This window comes from Triturus cristatus, chromosome 4_1 (genome assembly GCF_964204655.1).
Source record: "Triturus cristatus chromosome 4_1, aTriCri1.1, whole genome shotgun sequence".
NCBI classification, from domain to species: domain Eukaryota; kingdom Metazoa; phylum Chordata; class Amphibia; order Caudata; family Salamandridae; genus Triturus; species Triturus cristatus.
Genome location: NC_140585.1, coordinates 294490691 through 294512124, shown reverse-complemented (window position 1 = coordinate 294512124; position 21434 = coordinate 294490691). Strand labels below are relative to the sequence as shown.

The 21434-nt window shown below is 45.0% G+C and overlaps 6 non-coding genes across 6 annotated transcripts; all 6 read right to left on the bottom strand.

The window, feature by feature from the left end:
* Positions 1-1607: 1607 nt before the first annotated feature.
* LOC146854521 (signal recognition particle RNA) lies at positions 1608-1907 on the bottom strand. Its single transcript, XR_014981589.1, has one exon.
* Positions 1908-5314: 3407 nt separating this feature from the next.
* LOC146854520 (signal recognition particle RNA) lies at positions 5315-5614 on the bottom strand. Its single transcript, XR_014959160.1, has one exon.
* A 3409-nt stretch (positions 5615-9023) lies between these two features.
* Positions 9024-9323, bottom strand: LOC146854519 (signal recognition particle RNA). The gene has a single exon (XR_014959159.1).
* A 3408-nt stretch (positions 9324-12731) lies between these two features.
* Positions 12732-13031, bottom strand: LOC146854518 (signal recognition particle RNA). Its single transcript, XR_014959258.1, has one exon.
* A 3407-nt stretch (positions 13032-16438) lies between these two features.
* Positions 16439-16738, bottom strand: LOC146854517 (signal recognition particle RNA). Its single transcript, XR_014959169.1, has one exon.
* Positions 16739-20139: 3401 nt separating this feature from the next.
* LOC146854516 (signal recognition particle RNA) lies at positions 20140-20439 on the bottom strand. The gene has a single exon (XR_014959333.1).
* Between the last annotated feature and the right edge of the window lie 995 nt (positions 20440-21434).

The window sequence follows — 21434 nt, the reverse complement described above, 5'->3', positions numbered from 1 at the left end:
CAATGATTTCCTACGGGAGAAAATTGGGTTACTGGTAAGTACAGTTGTAAGTATTTTTCAGAGTCAGTGCTGGGCACCAAGATCCAGCACTGGGAGCTCACCTAATAGCAGGTGAGTATTTTCGTTTTCGTTACTCGGCTGATTTTTGGTGAATATTTTAAGTTTTGAAAAGTCCACACTTGGAAGAAATTTCAGGAAAAACCAGTCAATGTTACCCTATGGAGAAGATTGAGTTATCGGTTTAAAGGTAAGTACTCGACTGGCAGAGTTAAGGTTCTGGGCATAGACTCAGGCGTCTCCCAGGGTCAGGTAGGTACAGTTGGTTCACCCTCAGCGGCACAAGGGCGGCCGGGTGCAGAGAGAGTTAGGCCCAATGTTATCCTATGAGAGGTAGGGGGGGCCTTGGTTGGTGGCTGCTGACTAGCAGGCCACGTGGCTGTGGGAGCTGGGCTCCTGGTCACTTATCCAGGGCAAGTGGGGAAGTAGATAGATGTAGAGGTTGCACTGCCAGGGCCACTCGGACGGCTGGGTGCAGGGTGCTTTTGAGCATTCGGGCGCTCAATTGATTTGAATGGGAAATCTCTGGTTTAGAAAAAGACTGCAAGCTCGGGGACGAAGATTCTTCAGGTGCCACCACCACTTCGAGAGGTAAGTTGGGTAGTTGGAGGATAGGTAGGTACCCCGGGATTGGGCACAGGGGGCCGCGGAGCGCCGGGGCAGGGGTACCTTTTGATGTCGGGAAATCTTACCCTCTGTTGATCGCGGTTGGGGGGGCACCTGGTTCTGAGGCTGCAGGCTTCTTCAGGAGTGTCGAGGGAGGTCCTTGGGTGCCGGACTCGGGGTCACAGTCGCCGTGGGGTCATCCTTGTGGTCTTTGTTCACTCTGGCACAGGCCAGGCTTGGTGGGTGCAGAGTGTGAAGGGTTCGCGGTTCCGGGCTGCTGCCAGGGATTAGAAGTAGATTTGAGTAGAGCCTCTACTCATGGGAGTCCCAGGGGTTTAGAGTCAAAAGGTAGCCAGGTCCTCCAGGGTTTGTGAGGTTGCTGGCCACAAGAGATGCCGGGTTGGAGCAGGAGCAGGTTCGAGGGTCGACAGGCCAGAGGCTCCAACGTTTGGGAGTTGCACAGCCCTCAGTCTTTTCATGTTTCGCTCAAAGAGTGAAGGGCCCTGTAATTTCTCCTTTTCATTCACATATGAAAAGAATGAGGGCTAATCAAAAAATGAATTAGAGCTGGACGTAGAAATGCAGCAGAAGGGCCAGCAAGCGCATTTCTAAGTTGCTCTATGAAGGATGCTTTTGTACTTGACAGATCAGTTTAATCCTACAGGTGCTCTAAAAGGAAGAATGCATTTGAGTCATCCTTGCTGAAAATCACACAGCCATTTATTCTAGGTTGCACTGAGTTTTCAGTCCTCTCCGCCTGCTAGCTTGTTGTTGCAATATGTCTCAATTCTGGAGAATTGTCTGCTATGCTGAAATGCGTGGCCCAGTTCAAATGTTCATCATATTTCCTGGAAAAATATCAAAAGGAAAACAAAGATTTGGTTTTGGGAAAATAATTTATTACACCTTGTAAAAATCAAAACTTTCACATTTGAGTCAAAAAAGAGAGGCTATGTCTCACTATTTTGCTCAGGCTGTTTTACACGTACTGCTCACAGGTGCTGTTCTGCTACCAATGGGCATGGAAGCTTTGGCCTGCTCTGTTTCCAGCCTGGGTCGGTGCACCTCTCGTTACACAACCTGAAATTCTAGAGCTCCCTCTAGAACACCATATTGATGCCCAATGCAGCATGGACACCTGATCAACACAGCTGAGTGCAGCCCAGAACCCCTGAGCTCAAGCAATCCACAAGCCTCTGCCTCCCAAGTAACTAGGACAACAGGCACACGCCACCTTGCCCGGCAAACACTGCAGCTGTCCTAATGATGAAATGCATTCCATAAGTAAGGATAATGATAAAGTAAGGTGGAATGAATTGATGGTTTACCAACCATGTTTCAAGAAAATCAATTTCACTATCCTTCAAAGAAAGGAAAAAAATGTCTTATCAAGAAGCAGTGTGAATATGGGAAGGGCCTTTAAAAAAGATGTGGAGTTTCCTAAAGTAAAAAAGAGGGTTGAACTGATTGAAGGGAGAGAGGAAGTAGGGTCGGAAAGATTGTGACGGGGAAGTGAATACAACATAAATACTAGTATTTAGAGAGTGAGAGACAGGTAGAGGGACAGAAGGGAAAGGAGAGTGAGAGTGAGAGAGAAGAGCCAGGTTAGGGCTGAGTTTCACTTTATCTGCCAGTGACTCCCTGTAGAAGCTTGCTGGCACAATTTAGGCTGTCCTGTAGGCATCCCTTGTTATGCCGAGCCAGCCAATATTGAGAAAAATAGCATGGGTCACAATGATGGAACTCGTCTGCAACTTCGGAAGTTTTAAAGTGGTATGGAGTGGGAGGGCTAGAAGAGTTACCATAAAGAATGAATACACGTCATTCTGTTCTCTAGCCTCAACAGCTGCAAGAGAGGAACTCCTGCTGGCCAAGAAGACCAATGTCAGTTCAGCTTGAACAGGTGAAAGCATGCCTGATTCTGCAAAGGTATGAGATTACACTTTTGCGTCAGAGGTGGTCAGGGGCTATTGCACATTAGGAAACCGTTTATTGAGGTCCAGTTGGATTACTCTATCTTCTACCACCTCAAAATCAGCTGCTCATGCAGTGTTCTATACCGATGAGCTATTTTGGTCCTCCCTGCCCCTTCCAGCTAGTGGGTCCCCTGACTAGGGAAAGTGATTCGAACAGATTTGCATATCTTTTCATAGGAGACTTCTTGACTTATTTTATACTGTGCCAAATCAAGGTAGATTGAGTAATGATCTTGACAGACCTATATTGGAGAACTGCAGTGTGAGAAAGTGGCTCTGTATATACTGTTCCCAAATAGGTACAGGGTGTACAGAGTCCACAGTCCCCAGAGGTTTGGCAGAGGCTAAAGTTAGATATAACCTTACTCTCTAAAGTGGTAGCTTGGTCGAGCAGTAAGGCAGTATCAGAGGACAGTGTAAAGCATTTGTTGCACACACTCAGTCAGCAAATGGTCTCACACACTCAATAACTGAACTCTAGGCCAATGGTTTATCTACAAAAAATATATGCTTGTTTTATTTTAGAACCAACAATAGGTATTAAAATATACTTTCTCAGAATGAGATGCTTTATATAAATACTTTTGCAATATGCAATTGAGTTTTGTAGAAAGTTACAAGTGGTTGCAATAGGCAACAACATTTTAAACACAATAATGCATTGAGCTCAATGGAAGTTTCAAGTTATTTGCAACAGATTACTTTTAGGATTACTTTTGGATTTCCAGGACTGGATCCTAGATTCAGTCCGGGGTCAGTACTTGGAATCAAGTGATAAAAGTCGACTTAATTACTGTGATGATTTTTAGACAATATTTTGCTATTTTAAAAGCTGACAGAAAATATTTCATAGAAAACAGTCTAAGATTCCCTATGGCAGAAAATTCAAGTTGCAGGTATAGTATGTTCTCGTTACTTTTGTAATCCAGTACTGGGTGCCTAGACTCAGTACTGGGACCTTTATCCAAAACAGGTAAGTAATTACGTTTTCAGAAATTATACGATTTTTAAAGAATATTTAAAGTTTGCAGAAATTGACACTTAGAAGAAATTTTACAGAAAAACAGTCAATGATTTCCTACGGGAGAAAATTGGGTTACTGGTAAGTACAGTTGTAAGTATTTTTCAGAGTCAGTGCTGGGCACCAAGATCCAGCACTGGGAGCTCACCTAATAGCAGGTGAGTATTTTCGTTTTCGTTACTCGGCTGATTTTTGGTGAATATTTTAAGTTTTGAAAAGTCCACACTTGGAAGAAATTTCAGGAAAAACCAGTCAATGTTACCCTATGGAGAAGATTGAGTTATCGGTTTAAAGGTAAGTACTCGACTGGCAGAGTTAAGGTTCTGGGCATAGACTCAGGCGTCTCCCAGGGTCAGGTAGGTACAGTTGGTTCACCCTCAGCGGCACAAGGGCGGCCGGGTGCAGAGAGAGTTAGGCCCAATGTTATCCTATGAGAGGTAGGGGGGCCTTGGTTGGTGGCTGCTGACTAGCAGGCCACGTGGCTGTGGGAGCTGGGCTCCTGGTCACTTATCCAGGGCAAGTGGGGAAGTAGATAGATGTAGAGGTTGCACTGCCAGGGCCACTCGGACGGCTGGGTGCAGGGTGCTTTTGAGCATTCGGGCGCTCAATTGATTTGAATGGGAAATCTCTGGTTTAGAAAAAGACTGCAAGCTCGGGGACGAAGATTCTTCAGGTGCCACCACCACTTCGAGAGGTAAGTTGGGTAGTTGGAGGATAGGTAGGTACCCCGGGATTGGGCACAGGGGGCCGCGGAGCGCCGGGTGCAGGGGTACCTTTTGGTGTCGGGAAATCTTACCCTCTGTTGATCGCGGTTGGGGGGGCACCTGGTTCTGAGGCTGCAGGCTTCTTCAGGAGTGTCGAGGGAGGTCCTTGGGTGCCGGACTCGGGGTCACAGTCGCCGTGGGGTCATCCTTGTGGTCTTTGTTCACTCTGGCACAGGCCAGGCTTGGTGGGTGCAGAGTGTGAAGGGTTCGCGGTTCCGGGCTGCTGCCAGGGATTAGAAGTAGATTTGAGTAGAGCCTCTACTCATGGGAGTCCCAGGGGTTTAGAGTCAAAAGGTAGCCAGGTCCTCCAGGGTTTGTGAGGTTGCTGGCCACAAGAGATGCCGGGTTGGAGCAGGAGCAGGTTCGAGGGTCGACAGGCCAGAGGCTCCAACGTTTGGGAGTTGCACAGCCCTCAGTCTTTTCATGTTTCGCTCAAAGAGTGAAGGGCCCTGTAATTTCTCCTTCTCATTCACATATGAAAAGAATGAGGGCTAATCAAAAAATGAATTAGAGCTGGACGTAGAAATGCAGCAGAAGGGCCAGCAAGCGCATTTCTAAGTTGCTCTATGAAGGATGCTTTTGTACTTGACAGATCAGTTTAATCCTACAGGTGCTCTAAAAGGAAGAATGCATTTGAGTCATCCTTGCTGAAAATCACACAGCCATTTATTCTAGGTTGCACTGAGTTTTCAGTCCTCTCCGCCTGCTAGCTTGTTGTTGCAATATGTCTCAATTCTGGAGAATTGTCTGCTATGCTGAAATGCGTGGCCCAGTTCAAATGTTCATCATATTTCCTGGAAAAATATCAAAAGGAAAACAAAGATTTGGTTTTGGGAAAATAATTTATTACACCTTGTAAAAATCAAAACTTTCACATTTGAGTCAAAAAAGAGAGGCTAGGTCTCACTATTTTGCTCAGGCTGTTTTACACGTACTGCTCACAGGTGCTGTCCTGCTACCAATGGGCATGGAAGCTTTGGCCTGCTCTGTTTCCAGCCTGGGTCAGTGCACCTCTCGTTACACAACCTGAAATTCTAGAGCTCCCTCTAGAACACCATATTGATGCCCAATGCAGCATGGACACCTGATCAACACAGCTGAGTGCAGCCCAGAACCCCTGGGCTCAAGCAATCCACAAGCCTCTGCCTCCCAAGTAACTAGGACAACAGGCACACGCCACCTTGCCCGGCAAACACTGCAGCTGTCCTAATGATGAAATGCATTCCATAAGTAAGGATAATGATAAAGTAAGGTGGAATGAATTGATGGTTTACCAACCATGTTTCAAGAAAATCAATTTCACTATCCTTCAAAGAAAGGAAAAAAATGTCTTATCAAGAAGCAGTGTGAATATGGGAAGGGCCTTTAAAAAAGATGTGGAGTTTCCTAAAGTAAAAAAGAGGGTTGAACTGATTGAAGGGAGAGAGGAAGTAGGGTCGGAAAGATTGTGACGGGGAAGTGAATACAACATAAATACTAGTATTTAGAGAGTGAGAGACAGGTAGAGGGACAGAAGGGAAAGGAGAGTGAGAGTGAGAGAGAAGAGCCAGGTTAGGGCTGAGTTTCTCTTTATCTGCCAGTGACTCCCTGTAGAAGCTTGCTGGCACAATTTAGGCTGTCCTGTAGGCATCCCTTGTTATGCCGAGCCAGCCAATATTGAGAAAAATAGCATGGGTCACAATGATGGAACTCGTCTGCAACTTCGGAAGTTTTAAAGTGGTATGGAGTGGGAGGGCTAGAAGAGTTACCATAAAGAATGAATACACGTCATTCTGTTCTCTAGCCTCAACAGCTGCAAGAGAGGAACTCCTGCTGGCCAAGAAGACCAATGTCAGTTCAGCTTGAACAGGTGAAAGCATGCCTGATTCTGCAAAGGTATGAGATTACACTTTTGCGTCAGAGGTGGTCAGGGGCTATTGCACATTAGGAAACCGTTTATTGTGGTCCAGTTGGATTACTCTATCTTCTACCACCTCAAAATCAGCTGCTCATGCAGTGTTCTATACCGATGAGCTATTTTGGTCCTCCCTGCCCCTTCCAGCTAGTGGGTCCCCTGACTAGGGAAAGTGATTCGAACAGATTTGCATATCTTTTCATAGGAGACTTCTTGACTTATTTTATACTGTGCCAAATCAAGGTAGATTGAGTAATGATCTTGACAGACCTATATTGGAGAACTGCAGTGTGAGAAAGTGGCTCTGTATATACTGTTCCCAAATAGGTACAGGGTGTACAGAGTCCACAGTCCCCAGAGGTTTGGCAGAGGCTAAAGTTAGATATAACCTTACTCTATAAAGTGGTAGCTTGGTCGAGCAGTAAGGCAGTATCAGAGGACAGTGTAAAGCATTTGTTGCACACACTCAGTCAGCAAATGGTCTCACACACTCAATAACTGAACTCTAGGCCAATGGTTTATCTACAAAAAAATATATGCTTGTTTTATTTTAGAACCAACAATAGGTATTAAAATATACTTTCTTAGAATGAGATGCTTTATATAAATACTTTTGCAATATGCAATTGAGTTTTGTAGAAAGTTACAAGTGGTTGCAATAGGCAACAACATTTTAAACACAATAATGCATTGAGCTCAATGGAAGTTTCAAGTTATTTGCAACAGATTACTTTTAGGATTACTTTTGGATTTCCAGGACTGGATCCTAGATTCAGTCCTGGGTCAGTACTTGGAATCAAGTGATAAAAGTCGACTTAATTACTGTGATGATTTTTAGACAATATTTTGCTATTTTAAAAGCTGACGGAAAATATTTCATAGAAAACAGTCTAAGATTCCCTATGGCAGAAAATTCAAGTTGCAGGTATAGTATGTTCTCGTTACTTTTTTAATCCAGTACTGGGTGCCTAGACTCAGTACTGGGACCTTTACCCAAAACAGGTAAGTAATTACGTTTTCAGAAATTATACGATTTTTAAAGAATATTTAAAGTTTGCAGAAAATTGACACTTAGAAGAAATTTCACAGAAAAACAGTCAATGATTTCCTACGGGAGAAAATTGGGTTACTGGTAAGTACAGTTGTAAGTATTTTTCAGAGTCAGTGCTGGGCACCAAGATCCAGCACTGGGAGCTCACCTAATAGCAGGTGAGTATTTTCGTTTTCGTTACTCGGCTGATTTTTGGTGAATATTTTAAGTTTTGAAAAGTCCACACTTGGAAGAAATTTCAGGAAAAACCAGTCAATGTTACCCTATGGAGAAGATTGAGTTATCGGTTTAAAGGTAAGTACTCGACTGGCAGAGTTAAGGTTCTGGGCATAGACTCAGGCGTCTCCCAGGGTCAGGTAGGTACAGTTGGTTCACCCTCAGCGGCACAAGGGCGGCCGGGTGCAGAGAGAGTTAGGCCCAATGTTATCCTATGAGAGGTAGGGGGGCCTTGGTTGGTGGCTGCTGACTAGCAGGCCACGTGGCTGTGGGAGCTGGGCTCCTGGTCACTTATCCAGGGCAAGTGGGGAAGTAGATAGATGTAGAGGTTGCACTGCCAGGGCCACTCGGACGGCTGGGTGCAGGGTGCTTTTGAGCATTCGGGCGCTCAATTGATTTGAATGGGAAATCTCTGGTTTAGAAAAAGACTGCAAGCTCGGGGACGAAGATTCTTCAGGTGCCACCACCACTTCGAGAGGTAAGTTGGGTAGTTGGAGGATAGGTAGGTACCCCGGGATTGGGCACAGGGGGCCGCGGAGCGCCGGGTGCAGGGGTACCTTTTGGTGTCGGGAAATCTTACCCTCTGTTGATCGCGGTTGGGGGGGCACCTGGTTCTGAGGCTGCAGGCTTCTTCAGGAGTGTCGAGGGAGGTCCTTGGGTGCCGGACTCGGGGTCACAGTCGCCGTGGGGTCATCCTTGTGGTCTTTGTTCACTCTGGCACAGGCCAGGCTTGGTGGGTGCAGAGTGTGAAGGGTTCGCGGTTCCGGGCTGCTGCCAGGGATTAGAAGTAGATTTGAGTAGAGCCTCTACTCATGGGAGTCCCAGGGGTTTAGAGTCAAAAGGTAGCCAGGTCCTCCAGGGTTTGTGAGGTTGCTGGCCACAAGAGATGCCGGGTTGGAGCAGGAGCAGGTTCGAGGGTCGACAGGCCAGAGGCTCCAACGTTTGGGAGTTGCACAGCCCTCAGTCTTTTCATGTTTCGCTCAAAGAGTGAAGGGCCCTGTAATTTCTCCTTCTCATTCACATATGAAAAGAATGAGGGCTAATCAAAAAATGAATTAGAGCTGGACGTAGAAATGCAGCAGAAGGGCCAGCAAGCGCATTTCTAAGTTGCTCTATGAAGGATGCTTTTGTACTTGACAGATCAGTTTAATCCTACAGGTGCTCTAAAAGGAAGAATGCATTTGAGTCATCCTTGCTGAAAATCACACAGCCATTTATTCTAGGTTGCACTGAGTTTTCAGTCCTCTCCGCCTGCTAGCTTGTTGTTGCAATATGTCTCAATTCTGGAGAATTGTCTGCTATGCTGAAATGCGTGGCCCAGTTCAAATGTTCATCATATTTCCTGGAAAAATATCAAAAGGAAAACAAAGATTTGGTTTTGGGAAAATAATTTATTACACCTTGTAAAAATCAAAACTTTCACATTTGAGTCAAAAAAGAGAGGCTAGGTCTCACTATTTTGCTCAGGCTGTTTTACACGTACTGCTCACAGGTGCTGTCCTGCTACCAATGGGCATGGAAGCTTTGGCCTGCTCTGTTTCCAGCCTGGGTCAGTGCACCTCTCGTTACACAACCTGAAATTCTAGAGCTCCCTCTAGAACACCATATTGATGCCCAATGCAGCATGGACACCTGATCAACACAGCTGAGTGCAGCCCAGAACCCCTGGGCTCAAGCAATCCACAAGCCTCTGCCTCCCAAGTAACTAGGACAACAGGCACACGCCACCTTGCCCGGCAAACACTGCAGCTGTCCTAATGATGAAATGCATTCCATAAGTAAGGATAATGATAAAGTAAGGTGGAATAAATTGATGGTTTGCCAACCATGTTTCAAGAAAATCAATTTCACTATCCTTCAAAGAAAGGAAAAAAAGGTCTTATCAAGAAGCATGTGAATATGGGAAGGGCCTTTAAAAAAGATGTGGAGTTTCCTAAAGTAAAAAAGAGGGTTGAACTGATTGAAGGGAGAGAGGAAGTAGGGTCGGAAAGATTGTGACGGGGAAGTGAATACAACATAAATACTAGTATTTAGAGAGTGAGAGACAGGTAGAGGGACAGAAGGGAAAGGAGAGTGAGAGTGAGAGAGAAGAGCCAGGTTAGGGCTGAGTTTCTCTTTATCTGCCAGTGACTCCATGTAGAAGCTTGCTGGCACAATTTAGGCTGTCCTGTAGGCATCCCTTGTTATGCCGAGCCAGCCAATATTGAGAAAAATAGCATGGGTCACAATGATGGAACTCGTCTGCAACTTCGGAAGTTTTAAAGTAGTATGGAGTGGGAGGGCTAGAAGAGTTACCATAAAGAATGAATACACGTCATTCTGTTCTCTAGCCTCAACAGCTGCAAGAGAGGAACTCCTGCTGGCCAAGAAGACCAATGTCAGTTCAGCTTGAACAGGTGAAAGCATGCCTGATTCTGCAAAGGTATGAGATTACACTTTTGCGTCAGAGGTGGTCAGGGGCTATTGCACATTAGGAAACCGTTTATTGTGGTCCAGTTGGATTACTCTATCTTCTACCACCTCAAAATCAGCTGCTCATGCAGTGTTCTATACCGATGAGCTATTTTGGTCCTCCCTGCCCCTTCCAGCTAGTGGGTCCCCTGACTAGGGAAAGTGATTCGAACAGATTTGCATATCTTTTCATAGGAGACTTCTTGACTTATTTTATACTGTGCCAAATCAAAGTAGATTGAGTAATGATCTTGACAGACCTATATTGGAGAACTGCAGTGTGAGAAAGTGGCTCTGTATATACTGTTCCCAAATAGGTACAGGGTGTACAGAGTCCACAGTCCCCAGAGGTTTGGCAGAGGCTAAAGTTAGATATAACCTTACTCTCTAAAGTGGTAGCTTGGTCGAGCAGTAAGGCAGTATCAGAGGACAGTGTAAAGCATTTGTTGCACACACTCAGTCAGCAAATGGTCTCACACACTCAATAACTGAACTCTAGGCCAATGGTTTATCTACAAAAAAATATATGCTTGTTTTATTTTAGAACCAACAATAGGTATTAAAATATACTTTCTCAGAATGAGATGCTTTATATAAATACTTTTGCAATATGCAATTGAGTTTTGTAGAAAGTTACAAGTGGTTGCAATAGGCAACAACATTTTAAACACAATAATGCATTGAGCTCAATGGAAGTTTCAAGTTATTTGCAACAGATTACTTTTAGGATTACTTTTGGATTTCCAGGACTGGATCCTAGATTCAGTCCTGGGTCAGTACTTGGAATCAAGTGATAAAAGTCGACTTAATTACTGTGATGATTTTTAGACAATATTTTGCTATTTTAAAAGCTGACAGAAAATATTTCATAGAAAACAGTCTAAGATTCCCTATGGCAGAAAATTCAAGTTGCAGGTATAGTATGTTCTCGTTACTTTTGTAATCCAGTACTGGGTGCCTAGACTCAGTACTGGGACCTTTACCCAAAACAGGTAAGTAATTACGTTTTCAGAAATTATACGATTTTTAAAGAATATTTAAAGTTTGCAGAAAATTGACACTTAGAAGAAATTTCACAGAAAAACAGTCAATGATTTCCTACGGGAGAAAATTGAATTACTGGTAAGTACAGTTGTAAGTATTTTTCAGAGTCAGTGCTGGGCACCAAGATCCAGCACTGGGAGCTCACCTAATAGCAGGTGAGTATTTTCGTTTTCGTTACTCGGCTGATTTTTGGTGAATATTTTAAGTTTTGAAAAGTCCACACTTGGAAGAAATTTCAGGAAAAACCAGTCAATGTTACCCTATGGAGAAGATTGAGTTATCGGTTTAAAGGTAAGTACTCGACTGGCAGAGTTAAGGTTCTGGGCATAGACTCAGGCGTCTCCCAGGGTCAGGTAGGTACAGTTGGTTCACCCTCAGCGGCACAAGGGCGGCCGGGTGCAGAGAGAGTTAGGCCCAATGTTATCCTATGAGAGGTAGGGGGGCCTTGGTTGGTGGCTGCTGACTAGCAGGCCACGTGGCTGTGGGAGCTGGGCTCCTGGTCACTTATCCAGGGCAAGTGGGGAAGTAGATAGATGTAGAGGTTGCACTGCCAGGGCCACTCGGACGGCTGGGTGCAGGGTGCTTTTGAGCATTCGGGCGCTCAATTGATTTGAATGGGAAATCTCTGGTTTAGAAAAAGACTGCAAGCTCGGGGACGAAGATTCTTCAGGTGCCACCACCACTTCGAGAGGTAAGTTGGGTAGTTGGAGGATAGGTAGGTACCCCGGGATTGGGCACAGGGGGCCGCGGAGCACCGGGTGCAGGGGTACCTTTTGGTGTCGGGAAATCTTACCCTCTGTTGATCGCGGTTGGGGGGGCACCTGGTTCTGAGGCTGCAGGCTTCTTCAGGAGTGTCGAGGGAGGTCCTTGGGTGCCGGACTCGGGGTCACAGTCGCCGTGGGGTCATCCTTGTGGTCTTTGTTCACTCTGGCACAGGCCAGGCTTGGTGGGTGCAGAGTGTGAAGGGTTCGCGGTTCCGGGCTGCTGCCAGGGATTAGAAGTAGATTTGAGTAGAGCCTCTACTCATGGGAGTCCCAGGGGTTTAGAGTCAAAAGGTAGCCAGGTCCTCCAGGGTTTGTGAGGTTGCTGGCCACAAGAGATGCCGGGTTGGAGCAGGAGCAGGTTCGAGGGTCGACAGGCCAGAGGCTCCAACGTTTGGGAGTTGCACAGCCCTCAGTCTTTTCATGTTTCGCTCAAAGAGTGAAGGGCCCTGTAATTTCTCCTTCTCATTCACATATGAAAAGAATGAGGGCTAATCAAAAAATGAATTAGAGCTGGACGTAGAAATGCAGCAGAAGGGCCAGCAAGCGCATTTCTAAGTTGCTCTATGAAGGATGCTTTTGTACTTGACAGATCAGTTTAATCCTACAGGTGCTCTAAAAGGAAGAATGCATTTGAGTCATCCTTGCTGAAAATCACACAGCCATTTATTCTAGGTTGCACTGAGTTTTCAGTCCTCTCCGCCTGCTAGCTTGTTGTTGCAATATGTCTCAATTCTGGAGAATTGTCTGCTATGCTGAAATGCGTGGCCCAGTTCAAATGTTCATCATATTTCCTGGAAAAATATCAAAAGGAAAACGAAGATTTGGTTTTGGGAAAATAATTTATTACACCTTGTAAAAATCAAAACTTTCGAATTTGAGTCAAAAAAGAGAGGCTAGGTCTCACTTTTTTGCTCAGGCTGTTTAACACGTACTGCTCACAGGTGCTGTCCTGCTACCAATGGGCATGGAAGCTTTGGCCTGCTCTGTTTCCAGCCTGGGTCGGTGCACCTCTTGTTACACAACCTGAAATTCTAGAGCTCCCTCTAGAACACCATATTGATGCCCAATGCAGCATGGACACCTGATCAACACAGCTGAGTGCAGCCCAGAACCCCTGGGCTCAAGCAATCCACAAGCCTCTGCCTCCCAAGTAACCAGGACAACAGGCACACGCCACCTTGCCCGGCAAACACTGCAGCTGTCCTAATGATGAAATGCATTCCATAAGTAAGGATAATGATAAAGTAAGGTGGAATGAATTGATGGTTTACCAACCATGTTTCAAGAAAATCAATTTCACTATCCTTCAAAGAAAGGAAAAAAATGTCTTATCAAGAAGCAGTGTGAATATGGGAAGGGCCTTTAAAAAAGATGTGGAGTTTCCTAAAGTAAAAAAGAGGGTTGAACTGATTGAAGGGAGAGAGGAAGTAGGGTCGGAAAGATTGTGACGGGGAAGTGAATACAACATAAATACTAGTATTTAGAGAGTGAGAGACAGGTAGAGGGACAGAAGGGAAAGGAGAGTGAGAGTGAGAGAGAAGAGCCAGGTTAGGGCTGAGTTTCTCTTTATCTGCCAGTGACTCCCTGTAGAAGCTTGCTGGCACAATTTAGGCTGTCCTGTAGGCATCCCTTGTTATGCCGAGCCAGCCAATATTGAGAAAAATAGCATGGGTCACAATGATGGAACTCGTCTGCAACTTCGGAAGTTTTAAAGTGGTATGGAGTGGGAGGGCTAGAAGAGTTACCATAAAGAATGAATACACGTCATTCTGTTCTCTAGCCTCAACAGCTGCAAGAGAGGAACTCCTGCTGGCCAAGAAGACCAATGTCAGTTCAGCTTGAACAGGTGAAAGCATGCCTGATTCTGCAAAGGTATGAGATTACACTTTTGCGTCAGAGGTGGTCAGGGGCTATTGCACATTAGGAAACCGTTTATTGAGGTCCAGTTGGATTACTCTATCTTCTACCACCTCAAAATCAGCTGCTCATGCAGTGTTCTATACCGATGAGCTATTTTGGTCCTCCCTGCCCCTTCCAGCTAGTGGGTCCCCTGACTAGGGAAAGTGATTCGAACAGATTTGCATATCTTTTCATAGGAGACTTCTTGACTTATTTTATACTGTGCCAAATCAAGGTAGATTGAGTAATGATCTTGACAGACCTATATTGGAGAACTGCAGTGTGAGAAAGTGGCTCTGTATATACTGTTCCCAAATAGGTACAGGGTGTACAGAGTCCACAGTCCCCAGAGGTTTGGCAGAGGCTAAAGTTAGATATAACCTTACTCTCTAAAGTGGTAGCTTGGTCGAGCAGTAAGGCAGTATCAGAGGACAGTGTAAAGCATTTGTTGCACACACTCAGTCAGCAAATGGTCTCACACACTCAATAACTGAACTCTAGGCCAATGGTTTATCTACAAAAAATATATGCTTGTTTTATTTTAGAACCAACAATAGGTATTAAAATATACTTTCTCAGAATGAGATGCTTTATATAAATACTTTTGCAATATGCAATTGACTTTTGTAGAAAGTTACAAGTGGTTGCAATAGGCAACAAAATTTTAAACACAATAATGCATTGAGCTCAATGGAAGTTTCAAGTTATTTGCAACAGATTACTTTTAGGATTACTTTTGGATTTCCAGGACTGGATCCTAGATTCAGTCCTGGGTCAGTACTTGGAATCAAGTGATAAAAGTCGACTTAATTACTGTGATGATTTTTAGACAATATTTTGCTATTTTAAAATTTGACAGAAAATATTTCATAGAAAACAGTCTAAGATTCCCTATGGCAGAAAATTCAAGTTGCAGGTATAGTATGTTCTCGTTACTTTTGTAATCCAGTACTGGGTGCCTAGACTCAGTACTGGGACCTTTATCCAAAACAGGTAAGTAATTACGTTTTCAGAAATTATACGATTTTTAAAGAATATTTAAAGTTTGCAGAAATTGACACTTAGAAGAAATTTCACAGAAAAACAGTCAATGATTTCCTACGGGAGAAAATTGGGTTACTGGTAAGTACAGTTGTAAGTATTTTTCAGAGTCAGTGCTGGGCACCAAGATCCAGCACTGGGAGCTCACCTAATAGCAGGTGAGTATTTTCGTTTTCGTTACTCGGCTGATTTTTGGTGAATATTTTAAGTTTTGAAAAGTCCACACTTGGAAGAAATTTCAGGAAAAACCAGTCAATGTTACCCTATGGAGAAGATTGAGTTATCGGTTTAAAGGTAAGTACTCGAATGGCAGAGTTAAGGTTCAGGGCATAGTCTCAGGCGTCTCCCAGGGTCAGGTAGGTACAGTTGGTTCACCCTCAGCGGCACAAGGGCGGCCGGGTGCAGAGAGAGTTAGGCCCAATGTTATCCTATGAGAGGTAGGGGGGCCTTGGTTGGTGGCTGCTGACTAGCAGGCCACGTGGCTGTGGGAGCTGGGCTCCTGGTCACTTATCCAGGGCAAGTGGGGAAGTAGATAGATGTAGAGGTTGCACTGCCAGGGCCACTCGGACGGCTGGGTGCAGGGTGCTTTTGAGCATTCGGGCGCTCAATTGATTTGAATGGGAAATCTCTGGTTTAGAAAAAGACTTCAAGCTCGGGGACGAAGATTCTTCAGGTGCCACCACCACTTCGAGAGGTAAGTTGGGTAGGTGGAGGATAGGTAGGTACCACGGGATTGGGCACAGGGGGCCGCGGAGCGCCAGGTGCAGGGGTACCTTTTGGTGTCGGGAAATCTTACCCTCTGTTGATCGCGGTTGGGGGGGCACCTGGTTCTGAGGCTGCAGGCTTCTTCAGGAGTGTCGAGGGAGGTCCTTGGGTGCCGGACTCGGGGTCACAGTCGCCGTGGGGTCGTCCTTGTGGTCTTTGTTCACTCTGGCACAGGCCAGGCTTGGTGGGTGCAGAGTGTGAAGGGTTCGCGGTTCCGGGCTGCTGCCAGGGATTAGAAGTAGATTTGAGTAGAGCCTCTACTCATGGGAGTCCTAGGGGTTTAGAGTCTAAAGGTAGCCAGGTCCTCCAGGGTTTGTGAGGTTGCTGGCCACAAGAGATGCCGGGTTGGAGCAGGAGCAGGTTCGAGGGTCGACAGACCAGAGGCTCCAACGTTTGGGAGTTGCACAGCCCTCAGTCTTTTCATGTTTCGCTCAAAGAGTGAAGGGCCCTGTAATTTCTCCTTCTCATTCACATATGAAAAGAATGAGGGCTAATCAAAAAATGAATTAGAGCTGGACGTAGAAATGCAGCAGAAGGGCCAGCAAGCGCATTTCTAAGTTGCTCTATGAAGGATGCTTTTGTACTTGACAGATCAGTTTAATCCTACAGGTGCTCTAAAAGGAAGAATGCATTTGAGTCATCCTTGCTGAAAATCACACAGCCATTTATTCTAGGTTGCACTGAGTTTTCAGTCCTCTCCGCCTGCTAGCTTGTTGTTGCAATATGTCTCAATTCGGGAGAATTGTCTGCTATGCTGAAATGCGTGGCCCAGTTCAAATGTTCATCATATTTCCTGGAAAAATATCAAAAGGAAAACAAAGATTTGGTTTTGGGAAAATAATTTATTACACCTTGTAAAAATCAAAACTTTCACATTTGAGTCAAAAAAGAGAGGCTAGGTCTCACTATTTTGCTCAGGCTGTTTAACACGTACTGCTCACAGGTGCTGTCCTGCTACCAATGGGCATGGAAGCTTTGGCCTGCTCTGTTTCCAGCCTGGGTCGGTGCACCTCTCGTTACACAACCTGAAATTCTAGAGCTCCCTCTAGAACACCATATTGATGCCCAATGCAGCATGGACACCTGATCAACACAGCTGAGTGCAGCCCAGAACCCCTGAGCTCAAGCAATCCACAAGCCTCTGCCTCCCAAGTAACTAGGACAACAGGCACACGCCACCTTGCCCGGCAAACACTGCAGCTGTCCTAATGATGAAATGCATTCCGTAAGTAAGGATAATGATAAAGTAAGGTGGAATGAATTGATGGTTTACCAACCATGTTTCAAGAAAATCAATTTCACTATCCTTCAAAGAAAGGAAAAAAATGTCTTATCAAGAAGCAGTGTGAATATGGGAAGGGCCTTTAAAAAAGATGTGGAGTTTCCTAAAGTAAAAAAGAGGGTTGAACTGATTGAAGGAAGAGAGGAAGTAGGGTCGGAAAGATTGTGACGGGGAAGTGAATACAACATAAATACTAGTATTTAGAGAGTGAGAGACAGGTAGAGGGACAGAAGGGAAAGGAGAGTGAGAGAGAAGAGCCAGGTTAGGGCTGAGTTTCTCTTTATCTGCCAGTGACTCCCTGTAGAAGCTTGCCGGCACAATTTAGGCTGTCCTGTAGGCTTCCCTTGTTATGCAGAGCCAGCCAATATTGAGAAAAATAGCATGGGTCACAATGATGGAACTCGTCTGCAACATCGGAAGTTTTAAAGTAGTATGGAGTGGGAGGGCTAGAAGAGTTACCATAAAGAATGAAGACACGTCATTCTGTTCTCTAGCCTCAACAGCTGCAAGAGAGGAACTCCTGCTGGCCAAGAAGACCAATGTCAGTTCAGCTTGAACAGGTGAAAGCATGCCTGATTCTGCAAAGGTATGAGATTACACTTTTGCGTCAGATGTGGTCAGGGGCTATTGAACATTAGGAAACCATTTATTGAGGTCCAGTTGGATTACTCTATCTTCTACCACCTCAAAATCAGCTGCTCATGCAGTGTTCTATACCGATGAGCTATTTTGGTCCTCCCTGCCCCTTCCAGCTAGTGGGTCTCCTGACTAGGGAAAGTGATTCGAACAGATTTGCATATCTTTTCATAGGAGACTTCTTGACCTATTTTATACTGTGCCAAATCAAGGTAGATTGAGTAATGATCTTGACAGACCTATATTGGAGAACTGCAGTGTGAGAAAGTGGCTCTGTATATACTGTTCCCAAATAGGTACAGGGTGTACAGAGTCCACAGTCCCCAGAGGTTTGGCAGAGGCTAAAGTTAGATATAACCTTACTCTCTAAAGTGGTAGCTTGGTCGAGCAGTAAGGCAGTATCAGAGGACAGTGTAAAGCATTTGTTGCACACACTCAGTCAGCAAATGGTCTCACACACTCAATAACTGAACTCTAGGCCAATGGTTTATCTACAAAAAATATATGCTTGTTTTATTTTAGAACCAACAATAGGTATTAAAATATACTTTCTCAGAATGAGATGCTTTATATAAATACTTTTGCAATATGCAATTGACTTTTGTAGAAAGTTACAAGTGGTTTTAATAGGCAACAAAATTTTAAACACAATAATGCATTGAGCTCAATGGAAGTTTCAAGTTATTTGCAACAGATTACTTTTAGGATTACTTTTGGATTTCCAGGACTGGATCCTAGATTCAGTCCTGGGTCAGTACTTGGAATCAAGTGATAAAAGTCGACTTAATTACTGTGATGATTTTTAGACAATATTTTGCTATTTTAAAAGTTGACAGAAAATATTTCATAGAAAACAGTCTAAGATTCCCTATGGCAGAAAATTCAAGTTGCAGGTATAGTATGTTCTCGTTACTTTTGTAATCCAGTACTGGGTACCTAGACTCAGTACTGGGACCTTTATCCAAAACAGGTAAGTAATTACGTTTTCAGAAATTATACGATTTTTAAAGAATATTTAAAGTTTGCAGAAATTGACACTTAGAAGAAATTTCACAGAAAAACAGTCAATGATTTCCTACGGGAGAAAATTGGGTTACTGGTAAGTACAGTTGTAAGTATTTTTCAGAGTCAGTGCTGGGCACCAAGATCCAGCACTAGGAGCTCACCTAATAGCAGGTGAGTATTTTCGTTTTCGTTACTCGGCTGATTTTTGGTGAATATTTTAAGTTTTGAAAAGTCCACACTTGGAAGAAATTTCAGGAAAAACCAGTCAATGTTACCCTATGGAGAAGGTTGAGTTATCGGTTTAAAGGTAAGTACTCGACTGGCAGAGTTAAGGTTCTGGGCATAGTCTCAGGCGTCTCCCAGGGTCAGGTAGGTACAGTTGGTTCACCCACAGCGGCACAAGGGCGGCCGGGTGCAGAGAGAGTTAGGCCCTATGTTATCCTATGAGAGGTAGGGGGGCCTTGGTTGGTGGCTGCTGACTAGCAGGCCACGTGGCTGTGGGAGCTGGGCTCCTGGTCACTTATCCAGGGCAAGTGGGGAAGTAGATAGATGTAGAGGTTGCACTGCCAGGGCCACTCGGACGGCTGGGTGCAGGGTGCTTTTGAGCATTCGGGCGCTCAATTGATTTGAATGGGAAATCTCTGGTTTAGAAAAAGACTGCAAGCTCGGGGACGAAGATTCTTCAGGTGCCACCACCACTTCGAGAGGTAAGTTGGGTAGTTGGAGGATAGGTAGGTACCCCGGGATTGGGCACAGGGGGCCGCGGAGCGCCAGGTGCAGGGGTACCTTTTGGTGTCGGGAAATCTTACACTCTGTTGATCGCGGTTGGGGGGGCACCTGGTTCTGAGGCTGCAGGCTTCTTCTGGAGTGTCGAGGGAGGTCCTTGGGTGCCGGACTCGGGCTCACAGTCGCCGTGGGGTCGTCCTTGTGGTCTTTGTTCACTCTGGCACAGGCCAGGCTTGGTGGGTGCAGAGTGTGAAGGGTTCGCGGTTCCGGGCTGCTGCCAGGGATTAGAAGTAGATTTGAGTAGAGCCTCTACTCATGGGAGTCCCAGGGGTTTAGAGTCAAAAGGTAGCCAGGTCCTCCAGGGTTTGTGAGGTTGCTGGCCACAAGAGATGCCGGGTTGGAGCAGGAGCAGGTTCGAGGGTCGACAGACCAGAGGCTCCAACGTTTGGGAGTTGCACAGCCCTCAGTCTTTTCATGTTTCGCTCAAAGAGTGAAGGGCCCTGTAATTTCTCCTTCTCATTCACATATGAAAAGAATGAGGGCTAATCAAAAAATGAATTAGAGCTGGACGTAGAAATGCAGCAGAAGGGCCAGCAAGCGCATTTCTAAGTTGCTCTATGAAGGATGCTTTTGTACTTGACAGATCAGTTTAATCCTACAGGTGCTCTAAAAGGAAGAATGCATTTGAGTCATCCTTGCTGAAAATCACACAGCCATTTATTCTAGGTTGCACTGAGTTTTCAGTCCTCTCCGCCTGCTAGCTTGTTGTTGCAATATGTCTCAATTCTGGAGAATTGTCTGCTATGCTGAAATGCGTGGCCCAGTTCAAATGTTCATCATATTTCCTGGAAAAATATCAAAAGGAAAACAAAGATTTGGTTTTGGGAAAATAATTTATTACACCTTGTAAAAATCAAAACTTTCACATTTGAGTCAAAAAAGAGAGGCTAGGTCTCACTATTTTGCTCAGGCTGTTTAACACGTACTGCTCACAGGTGCTGTCCTGCTACCAATGGGCATGGAAGCTTTAGCCTGCTCTGTTTCCAGCCTGGGTCGGTGCACCTCTCGTTACACAACCTGAGATTCTAGAGCTCCCTCTAGAACACCATATTGATGCCCAATGCAGCATGGACACCTGATCAACACAGCTGAGTGCAGCCCAGAACCCCTGAGCTCAAGCAATCCACAAGCCTCTGCCTCCCAAGTAACTAGGACAACAGGCACACGCCACCTTGCCCGGCAAACACTGCAGCTGTCCTAATGATGAAATGCATTCCATAAGTAAGGATAATGATAAAGTAAGGTGGAATGAATTGATGGTTTACCAACCATGTTTCAAGAAAATCAATTTCACTATCCTTCAAAGAAAGGAAAAAAATGTCTTATCAAGAAGCAGTGTGAATATGGGAAGGGCCTTTAAAAAAGATGTGGAGTTTCCTAAAGTAAAAAAGAGGGTTGAACTGATTGAAGGGAGAGAGGAAGTAGGGTCGGAAAGATTGTGACGGGGAAGTGAATACAACATAAATACTAGTATTTAGAGAGTGAGAGACAGGTAGAGGGACAGAAGGGAAAGGAGAGTGAGAGAGAAGAGCCAGGTTAGGGCTGAGTTTCTCTTTATCTGCCAGTGACTCCCTGTAGAAGCTTGCCGGCACAATTTAGGCTGTCCTGTAGGCTTCCCTTGTTATGCAGAGCCAGCCAATATTGAGAAAAATAGCATGGGTCACAATGATGGAACTCGTCTGCAACATCGGAAGTTTTAAAGTAGTATGGAGTGGGAGGGCTAGAAGAGTTACCATAAAGAATGAATACACGTCATTCTGTTCTCTAGCCTCAACAGCTGCAAGAGAGGAACTCCTGATGGCCAAGAAGACCAATGTCAGTTCAGCTTGAACAGGTGAAAGCATGCCTGATTCTGCAAAGGTATGAGATTACACTTTTGCGTCAGAGGTGGTCAGGGGCTATTGAACATTAGGAAACCATTTATTGAGGTCCAGTTGGATTACTCTATCTTCTACCACCTCAAAATCAGCTGCTCATGCAGTGTTCTATACCGATGAGCTATTTTGGTCCTCCCTGCCCCTTCCAGCTAGTGGGTCCCCTGACTAGGGAAAGTGATTCGAACAGATTTGCATATCTTTTCATAGGAGACTTCTTGACCTATTTTATACTGTGCCAAATCAAGGTAGATTGAGTAATGATCTTGACAGACCTATATTGGAGAACTGCAGTGTGAGAA